Below are 21,205 nucleotides of genomic sequence, written 5' to 3' on the forward strand. Positions count from 1 at the left end.
GCACCAGTGAATGAATACAAAGAAATAATTCCATATATGGATGAAATATGCAATTTGGTTCAGAATTCATCCTTTGGCTAATGAATATTCAGAGGTGAGGGCTATAAATGTCATCTCTTAACTCCTTTTAACACTTAGGTCTAAAAAAATTGAGCTGAATATTATTATTACCTGTGTTTTAATTAGTGGTGACTGTTGCATACTTACTTTCAAAACAAATGTTTAGAATCTGTGTGCTAGTTCCTACCAACTTCATTAAGACCAGAGTCTTGTTATGTAGTAAAAGTCAAAAACTTTATATATCTTGCTCAAAAACATTCCCCATTTCCGTTATTACCATCTCTTTTATATAATTTGATGAACAGTTCCATGCTGATTTCTAAAATCTAACTTGGTCAAATAGTCATTTCTCTGTACATTTTAGAAATCTTTTTTTATATTTCTGACTGATTTCACCAAGAAAAGGCAGTAGTCACTAAAACCTCATGAGATGTCATTCACAAAAAAAGGTTTAATTGTATTTTGAAGGGCTGAGTTATTTTCTTATTGTTTAGCTAAAATATTCATGACTTTATAGTTCCTAGAGCATTTCTGAGCCTGTAAAATCTGTTTATGAGGAGTTTGACTTATGGGCAAGAGTATAATGAGCTAGGAGAATGGTTTGTTGTTGCTTGCACTTTTAGTTTCCGCTTTTTATTCCTTTGGCTTTCTTAAGCAACTTTATTGTTCAAGGGTATGTTTTCTTATTTATTTTCCTTTTAAATAATAATGTTGCCTAGTGTTTTTGTAATAGCCCACACAAGCAAGTGTAGCATACCTTCTGTTAACTAACATCTCCTGAAATAATAATGTCTAGTTTAGAATGATTCATTGGTAGGGAAAAAAATGTGTGAACATAGACTTGTGCTGATCTATAATACCTAACTCTTCTACTGAAAAGTGTCATGCTATTATGCATTGAGAGTGATAAACATTGTTTTTCTAGGTAGCATTTGTAGATGACCACCTAGTAGAGTTGCCAGATTCAGCAAAAAAAAAAAAAGGTGGGGAGGAGGGATTCCCAGTTTAATTTGAATTTCAGATAAACAATGGATAATCTTTTAGTACAAATATGTCTTGTAAATATTGGGACATACATACTTATACTAAAATATTATTTGGGGTTTATCTGAAATATAAATTTTTCTGGGTGTCATATATTTTATTTGACAGGCCAGTTTCTGTCCCCCAATCTCAATAAAACCACTGAAACACATGTCTGATTTCTAACTGGAGCTTTATGCTGTTAAAAATGCTATCACATCCTTTTTTTTTTTTTTTTTCCTATTTTAGAATCCAGACATATTTTTCAAAGATCATGCTTATAAGTAAATTACATAGCCAAGAAACATCAAAATAAAGTTGATGAATAAAAAGTCACACTTGAGAAGTTCAAGTGGAAAGAATAGGACAGTTCTTTTTGTTTCTAATGCAGGAGGAAAGGTTAACAGACATATTAAAATTATTTTTTCAGGTGAAGGTTTCTGTCAGTTGAAGTAGTTAACATTGGCTTTTCTTCTTGTACAAAGCAATCCTTCCTTGTGTTGGCGTCTCAGAAGGTATTCAGTCTTCTGCTATGTACAAGGGATACATCAGGGCCACGGCCAGTGCTGAGATGGCAGGGATCACCCAGATGGTCCACCAACTGGGATTAGAACCAACAGTAGTAATAAGAGTTTCCGAAGGCTTGCGTAACTTTGCTGTCATCTGGATGAAGCTCCCCGATGATGTATGTTTTGGACAATTCCTGAGCATCTGTAGAGTGCCCGACATCCTCAAAGTTTTCAGTAGCGTCACCTCCAGCTTGTTTCCTTAAGACTTCTTCCCCATTAGGATGTTCTTCCAAAAACTTGGTCAAATCGTACACCTTGTGGTGCAGGATCAGCCGGGTGCTTTTGCTGTGGTTGTGCTTCTGAATCCCTTCCAGGGTGTAATACTTCACCTCCTTGTCAGACTGCTCGGCCATCTCGGCATGCAGCGAGCCAAGCCGGGCACACACAGCCACAGCAGGGCAGGAGAGCTCGCTATCACATTCTTGATCACACTGCAGCTGTATGAAATAGATGATTTTCCCATTTCACAGATCAGAAAATTGGGGTTCAGAAAGATTGGAGGATATACTTGGGGTCATAGCTACTAAGCGGCATACTCTAGGATACAATTCCAGTTTCTCTGATTTCAAGTTTACTACATACTTTATTTTCCTTTATTTCTTGTTCTGTTATGGCTTTGTGAAGCCCAGACATAATATGTAGGCTATACCTTTTTATTAATAAATATGTATTTTTTAGATCCTTGGAGTATGGGGGTGGACGATCGGATTAATCATGTTATTTGGTATGTTTAGAATCCACAGAAGCAGAGTGTATGGTCTTGGAGTGGAAACCACGTGCAGCTTTACCTCTTACTTGACAACCATTGATAACTGGTGTTCTAATTGTATCTTCTTTTGATAATTATATACTGGGACTATTTTGTGTGGTAAATTGATTAATACTAAATAAAATCATGATATTGTAATCAGCAGTTAGAAACTATTTTAAAGCAGTCTCATGATGGGTTTATTTTCAAGGGAGCTATTGATATGCATTGTTCCATATGATTATCAATATATATGGAATTTATACACTTTAAAAAAATTGTAGTTTCATGTAGCAAAGTTTGAGAAGTTTTTTGTAGCATGTTTTTCTTTTTGCCCTAATTCTTAGGTGAGAATTGCTAGTCTTTCACCATTTATAGCCTGTTGTATGAGATGTTCCTTTAGTACTGACTGGATCATTTGTATGTGTTGTCCTGTTTATTTATCAACATTTTCAGCCTTGCTCTGCAACACAACTTGTATTTTATGTATTGGGTAATGTGATTATTTGGTAAGATGGTTTAGAACAGTGCTTCTCAAACTTTAATGTCATACAAAGAGAATGGGAGGCTGTAGAAGTGCAGTTCTTATTTGATGGGTTTGATTGGGGCCTCAGTTTCTGCATTTCTAAGAGCTCCCAGTTGATACTGATGCTGCGGATCTGTTAGCATGTTTTGACTTGCAAGGCTAGCGGAGTAACATTTTTGGAATAGATTTTACTCCTTTTTCTTTTCAGAATTCACACACATTTAACAATATCCCTGTTGATTTTCCTATACTACCTCATATTTGAACTCGTTATAAAATTTTACTTTTCCTTGGTTTCAGGATACCAAGGTGACCCTTTGCCTCTGTGAAAGGTCCTCTGAGGTTTCCTATTGGCACGGGCACAAGAGGCAAGTTAAAATTTCAGGATGTTAGAGCAAAAGCACTGTTTTCGTTGGCACCTGTTGCCTTGTTACTTAAATGTATGAAAACATGTTGAGCAGTGAAACAAAGTGACAAGAAATTGAGAGTGAGGCAAAGGGAGAGGAGAGAGTCACAAACTTCAGAACAATTCAGTTGGCTGCTCAGGTATGGGTTATACGTTGACAGAAACCTTCCTTCCAGCCTCCAGTTTCTATTATTATGTAATGGATGTGAGGTCTCAGAATTTGAGATTGTACATTGGGAAAAACAGATGAGGAAATCAGTGATTTTAACTGGCAGCTAGTATATCTATAAGAGCATTAGTTTATTTGTATACACATTGGTATTAATCTTTTTTTAAAAAGAGTTTTTTTTTTTTAAGCTAGAGTATTTATCTACTGTTCGCATTGCCTTTGTTGATAAAGTTATATTCTTTTATTAATGTTTTAACTATCCAGCTCTTATCAGGCTTGTCACATTTTTCAGTATGATAGCAAAGGTCACTAAAGTAGTTTATTTCTTTTTGCAAACAGATTTCATTTAAGACAAGTGTCATGGGATTCAGGAACTTGACCTCTGTTACAAAAGACATTTTAAAAATTATGTAGCTAGCTGTTTAGCTATTGCAAATTTCAGTGTTAGTTATTATGCATTTCCAAATTCAAAAATCGCTTATGCATGTTAAACTTAACTATTTTGAAAGTGGTAGTGAAAAATGATTCCCTTCAAATGTTATTTTTAAAATGGAGATGTTAAAAGGAAAGTTCTTTGTAGATGATTGTCCGAGAGAACTAGAAGGATGGAATAATTGGTTTGGGGAAGTAACTGTAAGTTTACTGATGCAACTGTGGAATAAATTGATTCGTTCCTGTATTAATCCAACAGCTATTCCACCCCCAACCCCTGCGCCAATTATGATTCACTTTGCTTTCCAAATTTTGGGAAATCTGATTATATCACTTCCCTATGTAAGATACACATCTTATATACTTTGGATAAACTATAGATTTCTTGCTTAGCATATAATTACTTGGTTTTGCTTACCTTTAGCTTCCTTTTTCTCTCCTGTGCTTCTCCAGTGTTAAATTGTAGTCATTCTGAACTGAGGTTTTCCCCAACATGACAGTGTCTCCTTTTCTTCAAGTCATTGTTTATAGTGTTCTCTCTGCCTAGTACTATATCGCCTGCCTGTAACTTGGACTTACCCCTTAGGAGAGTTTAGATGTCACTTTTCCAGGAACCCTTTCCTGATCATTACTGCCCCTCTACTCCCAGTCCCTCCAGACTAGGTTAGGGCCATTTCCTGTCCATTCTTATAGTACTTATTATATCCTGTATTTGCTTGGATGCCTGGGAGGATGCCTTGAGAGCAGGAACTATTTTATTCATGGAATTATATCCCCAGTGTTTGATACATAATAGTAGTGCTTAACCAAATATTTGTCTATTTAATGAATAATGAATATGTAAAAAATTTAGCAATCTGTCAAAGCTTAAACAATTGTAGATCTTCTTACATCCCAGAGCCCATTTTCTCCCAGGAGTGCCTTAGGCATATTTTCTAGTTGGTTGATAATCCTGATTCTGCCTGTTGGTGGGATTAGCCCTCTTTACCCTCTTTGCCTGTAACCTAGCATTTTGTCTAGTTTCTGACTTTGAGGTAATTTCTTCTAGTTGTAAAATTATTTTCTGACTCCTCCTGCCTAAAACCTTAGGCTTCTTTTTCGGCTATCCACATAAAGTGAAAAAAAAAAATTGTCTTACATTCATTTAGCATTTAATAGCTTACGATGCACTTTCACATTCACCATCTAATGTAAATGAAGAAATAAATTCTATGGAAAACTAAGGGCTTATTCTGTTATACTCATCATTTCAAGCGGAGAGAATGTGGTAGCTTTTAAAAGGCAAAGTGCATAGAAGTGCTACTAACTTTAGAGTTGAAGCTCATTTTCAGTAGGGTTCAGTTGAAAACAATGAAATGAATTATGAGAATGCCAGGAGACTTACATCATTGGATGTGTTGCCCTTTTGGAAAGGAAAAAAAAAAAAACACTGAAGGATGAAATTTTTTTTAATAACGAAGGAAGATATGCAATTAACCACGTTAATGAAATCCTGGTAAGATAACAACTCTGTAAAGCAATGGGTTTCCACCTTCTAATTTATTTTAGGTACTGTGTAAACCATCTTCATTCAATATTTGATGTCAAAGATCTTCCCAAGTCAACAGATTTTGCTCATAATTACTGTAGTAGAGAGGTTAAGAGTATGATACAGACTGACCTGGGTTTGAGTACCAGTTCTGTGATGTCTAAAACTGTAATTTTGGGCTAATTACTAAATTTTATTGAAGGTTTGGTCTTTTTGTCTATAAAGTGAAGTTAATGAAGCCTGTAAGAATGTTTTGAACAAGATGATAAATGACATGAATTGATGATATGGTATGATAAACATTAAGGTGCTAAGGTATATGAAGAGTACTTATAAGGGTTATTATAACATTATTTTTAACATAGTGCTAGATTTAGATATAAACATGTAACACATTCAATAGCATCCTTCCCCGCTACTGCAAGAGCGAAGAAGGGCTGGGCGTGGTTGCTTACTCCTGTCATCCCAGCACTCTGGGAGGCCAGGGCAGGAGGATAGCTTAAGCCCAGGAGTTCAAGACCAGCCTAAGCAATATAGTGAGACCCCATCTCTACAAAAAATTAAAAAATTAGCCAGTTATGGTAGCACATGCCTGTGGTCCCAGTACTCAGGAGCCGAAAGAGGGATGATTGCTTGAGCCCAGGAGTTTGAGTTCATAGTGAGCTGTGATGATGCCACTGCACTCTAGCCCAGGCAACAAAGTGAGATTCTGTCTTTAAAAAAAAAAAAAAAAAGTGCAGAAGCAGCATATTCCATGATTCTTTGGATCTTAATGCATGGGAGAATTAGATACTTAAATTTGTATGTTAAAATATAACAAGTAAATATGTGTATATATGTGTATGTTTGGGGGAAAGAGAGAAAGGATCTGTTACTAACCTCTTTCAATGTGTCACATCTTATACTAAGCATTTCCATGCATTTTTTAATCTACTCATAACTCCATAAGAAATGGACATTATTCTCATATCATAGACATAAAAAAAAATAATTCTGAAGCTCAGAGAGGCTAAAGAGCATGTAGCTAATGAATAGTAAGCCAATATTTAATCCAGAGCTCTCCATCCAACCCTTACAACCTTTGCTTTTAAAAAGCCTCTCTAGCATTGTCTTCCTATCAGGGGTCCTCACGTCCCTGCGGAACCTTGGATGTATTCTGAGATTTACAAGTTTACCATGAAAATTTTCTGATTTTGTATTTTCATTTCAATGACAGTCACAAAATTTTATGTACATATTCTGGATCATCTGGATGAATATCTTAAAACTAAATGCCATATGTAGCTTCATCCATATTTATGGTTATGATCTCATTGTCTTTAAGTGTTACTGTAATTGTCATGGGCCAGTAAGAAAGAGGAGTGGTAGACCTAATACATAATGCTGCTTTCATACCAAGCAAAATGCAAGTGACATTATAATGCACTGTATGAAGCAAACTTTTTAAAATTTTTCATTTTGGATACATAATAGTGGTACATATCTGTGGGGTACATGAGATGTTTTGATACAGTCATACAATGTGTAATGATCAAATCAGTGTAATTGGAATATCCATCATCTCAAGCATTTATCAATTCCTTGTATTAGGAACATTCCCATTCCACTATTCTGGTTGTTTAAAAATATACAATAAATTATTGTTAACTATAGTCACCCTCTTGTGCTACCGAATACTGGATCTTATTCATTCTGTCTGTATTTTTGTATGCATTAGTCATTTCTTCTTAATCCCCCCATCTCAGCCACTGGTAACCATCATTCTACTCTCTATGAGTTAATTTTTTTTAGGTTCCAAATAATGAGTAAGAACATGCAATATTTGTCTTTCTGTGCCTGGCTTATTTCATTTAACATAATGTCCTCTAGTTCCATCCATGTTGTTGCAAATGATAGGATTTTTTTTTTCATTCTTTTTTTCTGGCTGAATAATATTCTATCATGTATGTATACCTCTTTGTCTTTATCCATTCATCCATGGATGGATACTTAGGTTGATTCCATATCTTGGCTATTGTGAATAGTGCTATAGTAAACATGAGAAATATTGATTTCCTTTCTTTTGGATATATACCTAGTAGTGCAACTGCTGGATAATATGGTAGTTCCATTTCTGGTTTTTTGAGGAATCTCCATACCATTTTCCATAGTGGCTGTACTAATTTACATTCCTGCCAACCGATATTTCATTGTGGTTTTGATTTGCACTTCCCTCATGATTAGTGATGTTGAGCACTTTTTTCATTTGTATGTCATCTTTTGAGAAATGTCTATTCACATCCTTTGCCCATTTTGAAATTGGATTATTTATTTTTTCCTGTTGAGTTGTTTGAGCTCCTTAAATAATATATTCTGGTTATTAGTCCCTTGTTAGCTAAATAGTTTGCAAATATTTTCTCCCATTCTGTGGGTTGTCTTTTTACTTTGTTGATTGTTTCCCTTCCTGTGCAGAAGCTTTTTAGCTTGATGTGATTCCATGTGTCTATTTTTTGCTTTAGTTGCCTGTGCTTTTGAGGTCTTAACTCAAGAAATCTGTGCCTAGACCAGTGTCCTGTAGGGTTTTCCCAACGTTTTCTTCTAGTAGTTTCAATTTCAAGTCTTAGACTTAAGTCCTTAATCCATTTTAATTTGATTTTTGTATATGGTTACAGATAGGGGTCTAGTTTCATTTTTCTGCATGTGGATATCCAGTTTTTCCAGCATCATTTCTTGAAAGACTGTTCATTCCCTAATGTATATTCTTGGCACCTTTTTCGAAAATGAGTTGACTATAATAAATTCATGGATTTATTTCTGGGTTCTCTATTTTGTTCTATTGGTCTGTGTGTCTATTTTATATGCCAGTACCATACTGTTTTGGTTACAGTAGCTTTATAGTATAATTTGAAGTCAGGTAATGTGATTCCTCCAGCTTTATTCTTTTGCTCAGGATTGTTTTGGCTATTCTGAGTCTTTTTTGGTTCCATATACATTTCAGAATTATTTTGCTATTTCTATGAAGAATGCGTTTGGTTATCTTGATAGAGTTTGCATTGAATCTGTAGATTGCTTTAGGTAGTATGGACATTTTAACAGTATTGATTCTTCCAATCCATGAGCATAGACTATCTTTCCATTTTTCTTCAGTTTCTTCAATTCTTTCTTCAATTCTTTCAGTGTTTTATAGTTTTCATCAGTGTTCAATTTATTTCATCAATGTTTTATAGTTTTCATTTTAGAGATTTTTCACTTCTTTGGTAAAGTTTATTCCTAGACATTTTATTTTATTTATAGCTATTGTAAATGGGATTACATTCTTGGTTTCTTTTTCAGATTGTTTGCTGTCGGCATATAGAAATGCTACTGATTTTTGTATGTCGATTTTTGTATCCTTCAACTTTACTGAATTTGTTTATCAGTTCTAATAGTTTTTTGGTGGAATCTTTAGGTTTTTATAAATATTTGACCTCTTCCTTTGCAACTTGGATGCCCTTATTTCTTTCTCTTTTCCAATTACTCTGTCTAGGACTTCTAGTACTATTCTAGTACTAGAATAAAAGTGTTGAAAGTGAGCATCCTTGTCTTGTTCCATATCTTAGAAGAAAGTCTTTCAGTTTTTCCCCATTCGGTATAATTCTAGCTGTGAGTTTGTTGTATATGGCTTTTACTGTGTTGAGGTATGTTTTTTCTATACCTAGTTTCGAGTTTTTATCATGAAATGACGTTGAATTTTCTTGAATGCTTTTTTGGCATCTATTGAAATGATCATATGGTTTTTGTCATTCATTCTGTTGAAGCAAACTAATTTTTTTTAGCAATTCGACAAAGAAAATTTCTGGGACAGTTGCGGATGATCTTATGATTCATAAGAACTTGGGCCATAGTACTAAATACTGGAAGTGCACTGTTAGCATTGATTTCACTACGCATTAAATTAATAATAGTACTTTGAATTTTGTGTTTTAGTTTTCTGTATATTGAATTTATAAATGCTAAATTTAATATTTACATATTTTAAGTATTATCATTTATCAATAGGGATCTAGGAAATACTTTCCTTGACAATTATATGATATTGTATCATAATCTAGATACAGACCCTTCAGCTCATGGGGATGCAACAGTTAATTCTGTTCAGGGGAGTACTGGACAGCTTTGCCAAGCTACTGCCGTTTAAGCTTCATCTTGAGTGCGTGTGTGCCCTTATGCTCGGTAAAGACAGGGCAAAGGCAAAAGTAAGGACATTAAGATATCTGAAAAGGCAAAAAACGAAAAACAGAAAACACTGCATGAGGGAATAGTAGAAATACAGATGGTTGTTAAGGATCTTTTGTGCTAATTAAGGGAATTTGAATTTTATTATGTAGTCAGTGTGACACCAACAAAAACAAAAAACAGGGACTGTAAACTGAGCTTTTATAATTTGATTGTGTGCATACTGAATTTTTGTAAATTAAATCATGTTTTACATAAAATCAGAACCCTATTGGTTAAGGACCCCTTGAAAGTGGAATGTAACTTTTTCTGTAATGAAAGTTGCCTATAAATTTCAGATTTGTAAATTATAATTTTTTGCCTCCGTCTCTCCCTTCTTCCTTCGGTCCCTCCTTTCCTTCTTGCCTTCTCTAGGCCCATCCTTTATTAACAAAATCTGAAACTTATAACTTTATTCTCCCTTTCCATCTTGATAGGATACTTTAGTGATTAATAGTCTTCTGCCTAATTGATTTAATGACTTGCATTGTATTTTAACCAACATTTATGAAGAAAGCCACTTACAAGGTTTTCTGGTCACTAGCATTTATTTGTACCAGAAAAGAAGCTGTCACCCATATCTACTTAACGGATCTGCTTTTATTAATGATTTTATTAATGCCTGGATTCCCACAGTTAGCCTCCAGCTATTAACTCTGCAGTATACACATTACAGTGAAATGTCCAAGTTAAATTCATTTTTACACTGAGCCTTGTGAAATCGCCAGGTAAAAAATACAGATGGCGTGCTATAATGCATGTGCGTTTTCATACGCTGCTGTGCAGTGGGACTAAACCAGAGCATTCACAGCTGTCATTATTGATACAGCCTTGAAGGGAAAAGTAACAGGAGTGATATCTACAAAGCACTTTGCAGGTGGGAAAGGTGAAACAAGATAGCAGGAAATAAAAAGCCATATTGTCTGTTCATTCTAGTACCTTACTTTTCTCAGGCCATGGGGCCAGCAAGCTCCCTCGGTCTGACTTCTGCCAAGACGGTTTGAGTCCCAGGTTGATTCTGTGAGGCCCGGGGCGTACAAACAGAAGAAGAAAAAGTAATAAAATTAAGGGAGAAAATAATAGAGGCAGAGGAAGAGGTTATATATGTTTATTTCTCTTACTATGAACATTTTACTCAAAAGTCTCAGATTGCATGTCCTGTTTTACACGGTGATAGAAATTAAGATAATGCTTAAAATAAATGGATGCTCTCTTCCATAAAAATGCTTGATAGTTCCCTCTGCCATTATGAGTAAGTCAGAAATCCAGAAGTGAACATAGAGCAGCATCCCACCCCCCACGTCCCTTTTCTTTAAAAGGAGAAAAAGTTGACAACATATTTATTCTGTCATGGGTCCAAAAAGCCAAGTCAGTGCTTTAAGGTAGGGGTTTCTTGGCTTCTCTGTTTCTCTACCACATCTTTGGATTTCTTGGCACATACAGTCATAGCATTGTGTCATATCCTTGGTCTGTTTTTTCAGACTTTATAAATTGACTTTGACTATACCAGCAGTGCTAGATCCTTATCGTCACACAATTTGGGAAATGGACAATGACTGTTTTAGAAAAACAGCTCTACAAATTATACTGTGGTATGTGAGTAGGCTCTCTGCTTTTCTTCTCCTTTGGTCTGCTGCCATTCCTAGGCAGTGCCATTTCTCTGATTTAGGGGATTGTGTAGCTGTTCTGGCTGGAGTAAACCTGCTCTTTTCTTTCCTGTGTATTTAAGTAAGTGGAATAGATTGTTACCTGCCAAAATTCTCCACCTTGGATTCATGATGCTGAAAAATACAGTGCAGCTCTGGCCACCACCTGCTCTCCTCCCAGTTCACTCATTCTACGTCCACCCCAGCAGTTCTTCCACCTAATTGGCACTTTTATACAGCAACCTGCTAATTTTTTGTTTTTAACCTCTTATGTCCTTACGTTTCTTTCCTTATCTGGCTCAAATTTCATGCTCCAGCATGACAGTCACTGCCTTCTAAACAATCTGGACTTACTTGCTTTTGTCATTCTTGCTTTGCAAAACCTCTGTCCTGATTTATCTAATAAAACAAGTACCTACCTATATTGCCTCTTCATTGAGCAGCTGCATATTACTGGGGGAGAAAAATCACACAACTGTGCTGACTTGTCATATGTTGAGTTTATGGTCACAGATCTAAATGTACTCCTAATTCTTTAGGCAATCCTAATAAAAATGACTAGTAAATTTGATTTCTCATTCTCAGAAATGACCGTATCATACTGACTCTTCTCTTGTCAAATCTGCAAAATCCCTCCCCTCCCCACTTACAGTCGTTGACTTTATATTACATTGAGAAAATTAAAATAGTCAGATGCTGTCCGTGTGTCCTCCCATCATTAAATCTACCAGCCTGCTTGCATCTGTACCTGTGTCTTTTGCCTGTTCTTTTACAAAAGTGCCATTGTTCCTAAATTTGACTCTGCCACTTTTTCTCTTATTGCTGTCCCTCTTGATCCTCTCCCAGGCCCCCAACCTCAAGATGCTGCTCCCTCAGTTGCCCTTCTCTTTTATTGTCAAGGTTGTGCTCTCTCCTGGTTCGTTATCACAAGTGTACTGACATGCCTTAAAGGATCCGCCTTCCATCTTTAAAACTCCTTCCCTTGGTGTGACATCCCCGCCTAGTTGCCACCCCGTTTCCCTCTTTTCCTTCTCAACAGATCCTGTTAAAAAAATTTGACTGTAATTGCTACCTGCATTTCCTTACCTTTCTTCAAGTTCATCTAATCAGGTTTCTATTTTTATCATTCCCCCGAAACTGCCCTTGACAGGGTTATCAGTGATACCCACACTGCCTGATCCCGGAATCCCTCCCCTGTCCCCATCTTGCTTAACCTTTCAGCAGCATTCTATGCACTGCCTTTCTTGAAATGCGATTTTCTTTTGGTGTCTCTGACACTAGGTTCTCCTTATTTCCCCCTCCTTCACTTCCTTTTCTGCTACCATTTCTGGTTCCACTGCATTCCCCTAGACCCCAAGGGCTCTGTTCTCAGCCCAGTTCTCTCTTTTATATATACCTGCTCAGAAGATGTCTTCAAGCCCTATGACTTTCAGTTTCATTGACAGATTGATAGCTCTCAAATTAATATATACAGTGAGGCACTCCAGATGAATATAATAATTACCTACACAAGGTCTTTAATTAAATATCAGATTTAGTTTTACGCAGAAGAGATCTCTCGATCTTGCCCACCCTTTTCAGAACCTCCTCTTCTGTGGTTTTCCCCCACCTCAATAAATGAGATCTCCATTCACTCGCTGAGCAGGCAGTAAATCACCAGGTAATCTTTGATTCTTGTCTCCTCCCATGCCCCACATTAAATCTGTCAGGAAGTCCTTTCACACCTCAAAACTGCACCTGTGTTTCCATCATTCCACTCTGGCCTGCTCTGACCCACGGCTCTCGCCCAGACTACTGCAGTCGTTTTCCGACTGAGGTCTTTGCTTCTGCACCTTGCTCCTCCACCAGTCCCGTCTCCAGAGCTGCTGGACTGAGCTCTGAAAACGTAAAGTAGAAGTGCTCACGCCCTGCTTCACACCTTGCTATGTTCTCCCCTCACACTCAGAAGAAAAGCCAGACTCCTCACCAGAGCTTAGAAGGCTCCTGCCACCTCTGTGGCTCCACCACTGTGTCCCCTGCCATGTGCTCCACTGTATCGGCTTTGTTCTTGTTAAAGAAACTAAACTCTTCCTATCCTCCAAGCCTTTGTATTTATGGTTCCCCCTACCTCTCTCCCAGGTCTTTACTTGGCTCTTTTCTGACCATCGTAGCTGAAATATATACTGTTCTGTCACATTCAGTGTCCCTATGACATCGCCTGTTTTTATTTTTTGCTAGCACATGTCCCTGTGCTATGAGATACTTGTTTATGTTGTTTACTTCTTCCTTTTGATAATAAGTTTAGTGAGGGCATGGACACTGTATCCCGTGCTCTTCCTTGGAAGTATGGAACTCTTGGTAGGCAATCAGAAAATATTTGCTGAATGGATAAGTGAAGACCATCTCTTTTCTTAAAAAGTTGACAATTCTGTTGAGAGTACATCCTGGCTTTAAATCATAGACAAATGTGTGGCCTCTCAGTTGAGAGAAACTTGGATGTTTATTAGGTTACTCTTATTTTTATTAGTTTTTAAAAGCTATTCCTTTGTACTTCATGATACCAAGAAATTGCTTCCTGACACAAAAGACTTTTCAGTGACCTACAAAGCTCTTCAACAGGATTGGCAAACTACAACCCCCACCCCACCCCCATGACCTGTTTCTGTAAAGCCTGCAAGCTAAGAATGAGTTTTGCATTTTTAAAGAGTTGGAAAAAAAAGAGAAAAATTTGTGAGACAGATTGTATATGGATCACAAAATGTAACGTGTTTCCTATCTGGCCCTTTACAAAAACAGTTTGCTGACCTTTGTTGGAGGATGTGGCCCTCGGCACCTGTCTGACCTCATCCACCAGGGCCCTGCTCAGGCCATTTTGGCTCCTGCTTGCCCCACTCTGACCTCAGGATCTTCCGTTTGCTGTGTCTGCGGTGTGGGACGCTCTTTCCTTGACACACGCGTGGCCGTGGCTTACTGCCTCACTTCCTTCACTTCTTTGCTGAAATGTTACCCTCATAGTGTGACCTTTCCTGAGCACTTTCTTTAAATTCCAATTCTACCACCCATTCCTACACGCCTTATCTCCTTTCCTCTTTTATTTGTTTCTGTTGGATTTATCACCATCTGACATACTGTTTATTTTACTTGTGTTCTCTGTCTTTTTAGTAGACAATAAACTCAGTGAGGGGTGAGACTTTTGTCTTTTATTTTCACTGCCCTATTCCCAAAGATAGTACCTGGCCCTTAGAAGCTTTCATTAATATTTATTGAATTAATGGTAATAGAGTCATTCCGAGAACTAACGTTAGAAAAGAACTTCTGTCAAAACATCTCAGTAAACATTGACTGCTGTAAGACAGGCCTCAGCTGAGATCCCTGAGAGGTATAAATAGGTCCTTGCCCTCAAAGGGATCAGCGTGGCAGTGAGAACAAACATGGAAATAAATGAGATTAAATGTGAGATGAGACTAATTATGCAGGTTCCTTGCAGATTGAAAAAATGTTGAATTGGTCATTTAAAATGTCTTTATAGAAGTGAACAGTGTTTATCTAAAATCCCAAGTTATTAATGATTTTACATTCGGTGTCCGTATGTTTTCCTTTTCATTATGGCTTGTTTTCTTCAGATGGTTGGGGTACAGTTCCAGAAAAATAAAATCCTTATTTAAAATGGCTTTGAAATAATCAAAAGCATCTTAATTAGAGAAAGAACAAGTAAAACTTATTTATTAATAATTTTAGCTTCTTGGATACTTTTTGGGCAGGTATGATATGACATTCTTATTTTTAGGCAAAGATTAGGTACTTAGGTAATGTTATTAAGTTTTATAATTTTATATAATAACTTTTTATTAACTGAATGTCAGTAGAGCTATTTTGGGGAAGGTAAAATGAGAGGGGGAGAGACTGTGTGTGCACGTACATGCACACGCAGCGTATTGACATATATAGTGATGTGTCGCTTAACAGTGGGGGTACGTTCTGAGAAATGCATTGTTAGGTGAGTTCGTCACGGTGTGCACATCGCAGAGTGCACATGCACAAACCTAGACGGTGTGGCCTGCCACACACCTGCGCTGTCTGGTACAGCCTGTCGCTCCTAGGCTGCAAACCTGTACAGCATGTTACAGTCCTGAATACTGTAGGCAACTGTAACACCATGGTAAGTATGTATCTGAACATACGTAAACATAAAAAAGGTGCAGTGAAATTATGGTATTATCATCTTAGGGGGCCACCTTGTATATGAATGTTATATTCCATCTTTGTGGTCCGTCGTTAACTGAACCATGTATGTGGTACGTGACTATATATTCTCTATAAGTAACATTTTATATATGATGTAGATATTTGTATATAATATATATAATACTTTAGCAATGTCATTTTACCTGTAGGGTATTTTTAAGCCCTTTATCTAGCTTAAGCTTCTGTTCTCCAGTGAAAGCACAAATATCTGAGTGGAATTTGATTGTTAGTATATTTTTTTAACGTAACAGTGGAAGCAATCTGGTTTTTCTTCAATTCATGTGGGAGATTTTTATGATATGGTAACATATTGCATTAGCCTTATGTATCTCTCTTTTCCGTAAAGCAAAACATCCAGTAGAAGTGTAGTTTCTGACTAATGTTCATAGTTTCTTAATAGAATAGGAGTAAGTTTTGAAGAAATAAAGCAATAATAATTCCTTTCCCAATTAATTTTGCTAGATATAAGGAAGGTGTTTAATTTTCGGTGCTTACCTTGTTTGGAACTTTAAATAAATTATATTTCCCCTCAGACTTTTGTTTTGGGATTTGTCAATAGAGAAGATGTGCCTAGTTTGCTTTTTATGCATTTGTTCTACAAATGTTTAATGAGCACCTACCTCTACACCACAAGGAACCGCTAGGAATTGTGAAACGTGAAAATAGATGTGGACCTTAAACTCTAGAAAAGCATTTTCATAGGTATAATAAGACGGTACATAGACCACCCTAATACGGAGAACAAATCAACAGAATTGAATTAAGATATATTCATTTAAAATGGTGTGGGAGTTAGGAGGGTTGGTAGTAGTTATGATCTAATAGATTTACCTAAATTTGTGTTTGGATTTTAAGAGACAGAAGCTTAGGGCAGTAATAACAAAATAAGGGGCAGAGCCTATGCAGACCAGTGCTTCCTAAACTTTAGCTGTGCATTCGTATCCCCTGGGAATCTTGTTGAATTCAGATTCTGATTTAATAGGTTTGGAGTGAACCTGAGATTCTGCATTTCTGCCAAGCTCTAAGGTGATGCTGATGATGTATGTTCATGGATCACACGCTAAATAGCAAGATGGTGGACCACATCTTATAAAATTTCTGGTGGAAGAGACCAGTAGAGGTTCAACTACTATTTCCTTTTCCATCTTTGTTTTTCTCTCCTCTTACACTTTTATCTGCTTACATCTGTGTGATAGTAGAGAGAGTTAAATCTGTTCTTCATCTTTTCATGGTTATAATAGTTGGGAACTTGTAAATCATAAATCTGATTTTAAAGCATTAATTCATTTATGAATTGCTCTAATAACTCTTCCTGCTTGAAGAATGATAAAAGATGTAAGTTCACTTTGCATTTAATTCAAATTAGTTCAGACGAAACAGCAGTCAGAGTTTTAACAAATCTTTACTAAGCCGTTATATCCTTTTCTTTCCAATAGCACCTTTTGGTATGAATTTACTAACATTTGGCTTTTCTTGTAAATTCAGATTTAAATCAAATTACATATTGCTTTGAGAGAAGGAAATTCTTCATTTCACAGATTCTGTTATGTCTCAGAGTTATTTGTTTCTAATATGCATTCGAGAAATGCCTTCCCTTTTGCTTAAACATATATTTAGATGGTTCCCTTTTGCATCCCTTCCCAGAAAAATGGTATTGAAAAAGATATTAGTGAGGCAACAGAGTTGTTGTGTATTTTCATCCATTTTAGTTAATTTGTGAATTCAGAACTATGCATTCATGCTCATGTGTGTATACACGCACACAAACGCACGCACATGTCAAGAAGATGGGGCTGGAAAGAAGTAACAGGAGAGGAATCAATTTTATCTTCTTATTCTGTAAGTTTCTTGGCAGCCTGACATAGATAAAATCATTTTGTGTTGATATTTAGTTATCCTTTAGTATGTAGAGTAAAAATGTAGAAATAATAGCTGTAAAACTAAGGTAAAGAAGGGAGATTTAAAATATGAATAGAAAATGGATTAGGAAAATCAAAGACCAAAAATAATAAGGGAAGCCCTAATGTGCCATACTGCACTGCTTTCTAGGTAGTCTGGTACGGGTGAAGACCCTATTTTGAGATGCAACCATATCTCATTTATAAAAACATAGCTTTTTAAAGAAAATTTAAAAATATTTTATGTCTATTGTAGAGAATTTAGAAGCTATAGAAAACCATAAAGAAAAAAATTAAAATAGTCAAAATTTTTCCTTCTTAATATTTTTTCTTTATTATACGGGTGTACACATATATTTAGGGTCATGCTCTATATTTACTTGGCATTTTATCATGTCTTTTTGGAGCTGGTGGGGACAGTCATTAAAATTGTATGTGCAGTATAGTAGTCCACCCTTATCCACAGTTCAGTTTTTTGTGGTCAACCATGGCCCAAAAATATTAAATGGAAAATTGCAGAAATAAACAAGTCATAAGTTTTAAATTGTGTGCCATTCTGAGTATTATGATGAAATCTCACCACTCCCACTTCATCCTACCTGGGATATGAATCATCCCTTTGTCCAGCATATCCCATAGATGCTACCATTAGTCACTTAGTAGCCGTCATGGTCATCGGATTGAAGTTGTGTTATCACAGTGCTTTAATAATGGCTCCACAGCACAAGGGAGTGGTGATGGCCTATTGTCATAATTGTTCTATTTTATTATTAGTTGTTCTCTTACTGTGCTTAATTTATAAATTAAACTTTATCATAGGTATGTATTAATATATATAGGACAAAACATAATATATACAGGATTTGGTGCTATCCTTGGTTTCAGGCATCCACTGAGGGTCTTGAAACATATCCCCCATAGATAAAGGGGGGACTACTGTTTGAAGATCAAAATAAACTTTTAAACACACACAAACACAAACGGGGGTGCTGGGTAAAGTGGGATGGGGGCAATGAATTTCTTGAATTCTTTTTTTCTGAAACATAGCTAAAATCACCATGACCTAGTTCTACGGTTTGGGGGCAAAGTTAGGATAAAAAAATCACTTACTCTTAGATATAATTATGATAAAAAATGCTGAGGAATGACACTGGCTTTGATTGGATCAAAAGTTTTAGCCTATGATATCTGTCTTCTAACCAATAGAACCAAATAGCCTAGTGGTTTTAATTAGGTTCTTTACTCCATGTGTCAAAATGCCCCAAATAACTAGGCCACTACTACAGGCATTAGGAGTTGCCAGCACCATCTGGAATAACTCACAGATGCAAGGTGAAAGGAATTTATGCACCATTAAATTATTTTTCCTCCTTGAAACAGAGAGCAAAATTTTTGCATCTAATAAATGAATGTTATAAGGAACTTAATTTTGAGAAAGAGCAGTTTGATTTATGAAAACAGAATTTTGCTCCATTTCTTTGTCTTTTCAGCAGACTCCAATCTCTTTTTCCCATTAGTTGATATGATTAATGTCAGATTATTAAAATGAGAAATATTAGCACAGAAAATTATGGAATGAGAAGAATCAAATATAAACACTACTTCTCTTTTTATTTCTTCTAAAGGTAACTGGTTTTATTGTCTGTGGTTGACTCCTTCTGTAGATATTCAATTATGGCAAAATGTGGAGATCTGAAGTGTGACTTTTGAAGAGCTTACTAGTGTGCATTTCCATTGGAGAATTTTTCGTTGTACCATCTGTATCATTAATTCACCATTTCATCTTGAATAATTTTTCTCACTTTATTGAGATATAATCGATGAATAAAAATGGTGTATATTTAAAGTGTACAGCACAATGATTTGAAATACATATATAGTGAAGGATTACCACAGTCAAGCTATTTAACACATCCATCACCTTACCTAGTTACCATTTTGTTCTGTATGGTTAGAACACTTAAAATCTCTCCTAGCAAATTTCAAGTATACAATACAGTATTATTAATTATAGTCACCATGCTGTGTGTTAAAGCCCTAGAACTTATTAATTTTGTACTGAATGTTTGTGTCCTGTGACTTACATCTCCCCTGCTCCCCTCCCTCCAGCCCTTGACAACTTGTCCTCTCTGTGAGTTCTGAATTCAACATTTTTAGGTTCATCCATGTTGTCTCAAATGGTAGGACTTCCTTGTTGTTTTGTGGCTGACAAGTATTTTATTACGTATGTGTGTACATTTCCTTTATCCATTCATCCCACAGACACCTAGGTTGTTTTCGTACCTTGGCAGTAGTGAATAATACTGCAGTGAACAGGTGAGTACAGATATCTTTTTGGGATCCTGATTTCAGTTCTTTTGGATATATACCAGAAGTGGGATCATTGGGTCATATGGTAGTTCTGTTTTTAATTTTCTGAGGTACCTTCATGCTCTCTTTTCCCTAATGGCTATACCAGTTTACATTCCCACCCACTGTGTACCAGGATTCTCTTTTTACCACATCCTGACCAACACTTACCTTTTTGTTTGTTTTGAGAACTGCAGGTATGGAATACATTTTTGATAATAGCCATTCGAACAGGTGTGAAGTGATAGCTCCTTGTGGTTTTGATTGATTTGCATTTCCCCATGATGTTGAGCATATTTTCGTATTTAGTTATCCTTTAATCTGGAGAATTGTTTGAGCCCAGGAGTTTGAGGTTGCTCTGAGCTGGGCTGATGCCACCACACTCTACTCAGGGCAACAGAGTAAGACTCTGTCTCAAAAAAAAAAAAAAAAAAGCATGGAAAAAAAAAAGGTATCCTTTAGTCTGCTGAGCTTTTTTTTTGTATTGGCCATTTGTATGTCTTCTTTTAAGAAATGTCTGTTCAGGTTCTTTACCCATTTTTTAATCAGATTATTTATTTTCTTGCTATTGAGTTGAGTTCCTTTTATATTTTGGATATTAGCTCCTTATTGGGTGTATGTTTTGCAGATATTTTCTCCCATTCCGTAGGTTATCTCTTCCCTTTCTCTGCTGAGTGTTTGCTTTGCTTTTCTTTCTTTCTTTCTTTCTTTCTTTCTTTCTTTCTTTCTTTCTTTCTTTCTTTCTTTCTTTCTTTCTTTCTTTCTTTTTGAGACAGAGTCTCTCTCTCTGTCGCCCAGGCAAGAGTGCGGTGGCGTCAGCCTAGCTCACAGCAACCTCAAACTCCTGGGCTTAAACAATCCTTCTGCCTCAGCCTCCCGAGTAGCTGGGACTACAGGCATGTGCCACCATGCCCGGCTAAGTTTTTCTATATATTTTTAGTTGTCCAGGTAATTTCTTTCTATTTTTTTAGTAGAGACGGGGTCTCGCTCCTGCACAGGCTGGTTTCGAACTCCTGAGCTCAAACAATCCACCCGCCTTGGCTTCCTAAGTGCTAGGATTACAGGTGTGAGCCACCGCTCCCTGCCCGAGTGTTTGCTCTTCCGTGCAGGAGCTTTTTAGTTTGATGCAGTCTCCTTTGTCTACTTTTGCTTTTGTTGACTGTGCTCTTGACTGGATTTGGGGTCCTATCCAAAAAGCATTATCTAGACCAGTGTTAAAAAGCTTTTTCCCCCAGTTTTCTTCTATTAAAGAGTAGTTTTATATTTTCAGGTCTTATGTTTAAGGTAAATCCATTTTGTGCTGATTTTTGTATATGGTGTGAAATAAGGGTTCAGTTTCATTCTTCTGCACGTGGATATCCAGTTTCTCTAACACCATTTATTGAAGAGATTAT

At 36.4% G+C, this 21,205-nt stretch overlaps 1 protein-coding gene and 1 pseudogene across 3 annotated transcripts in view; one reads left to right on the forward strand and one right to left on the reverse strand.

Annotated features, from left to right (window-relative positions):
• Positions 1 to 21,205, forward strand: part of ERC1 (ELKS/RAB6-interacting/CAST family member 1) — a 486,201-nt gene that overhangs the window by 204,469 nt on the left and 260,527 nt on the right. The gene's annotated exons all lie outside the window — the stretch shown is intronic.
• On the reverse strand, positions 1,464 to 2,058 carry LOC138396888 (cytochrome b5 pseudogene; annotated as a pseudogene).

This window comes from Eulemur rufifrons, chromosome 16 (genome assembly GCF_041146395.1).
Source record: "Eulemur rufifrons isolate Redbay chromosome 16, OSU_ERuf_1, whole genome shotgun sequence".
Lineage (NCBI taxonomy): Eukaryota > Metazoa > Chordata > Mammalia > Primates > Lemuridae > Eulemur > Eulemur rufifrons.